Below are 434 nucleotides of genomic sequence, written 5' to 3'. Positions count from 1 at the left end.
CCCCACCCCCCCCCCCCCCCCCAAGTTTCCAAATCACCCCTGTGTGGTTTCCTGCCCCTGGGGTACGGAAGACCCTCGTCCTCGTCCCGTGCAGGGCCGTGCAGCCGACGGGCTGTGGGTAGCCGGGGCTGTTTCTGGAGATTTCCCCGATTGTCCCGAGAAGCCGGACCAAGGCCAAAAGCAGCAGCTGCAATCTCAGGGCGGTGCGCAGGAAACCACCCCTTAATAACAGCCTCACGTGGACCCTGCTCCACCGTGACTCAGCAAAAGAGCCCCTCCGCCACAGCACGAAACATTACTCAGCAATATGGGGTGGCCCGGCCTGACCCTGACTCAGCAGGACACCCACGCTGGGGAAAGGGCGAGTCAGCGTTAGCGAGAGGCAGGCGGCGGGGGTTTGGGGGGGGAGTCTCGGGGGGGGGGGCGGCATCACC

Source organism: Cariama cristata, unplaced genomic scaffold (assembly GCF_000690535.1).
Source record: "Cariama cristata isolate BGI_N322 unplaced genomic scaffold, ASM69053v1 scaffold23340, whole genome shotgun sequence".
NCBI classification, from domain to species: domain Eukaryota; kingdom Metazoa; phylum Chordata; class Aves; order Cariamiformes; family Cariamidae; genus Cariama; species Cariama cristata.
Note: the sequence above shows the minus strand (reverse complement) of the source record.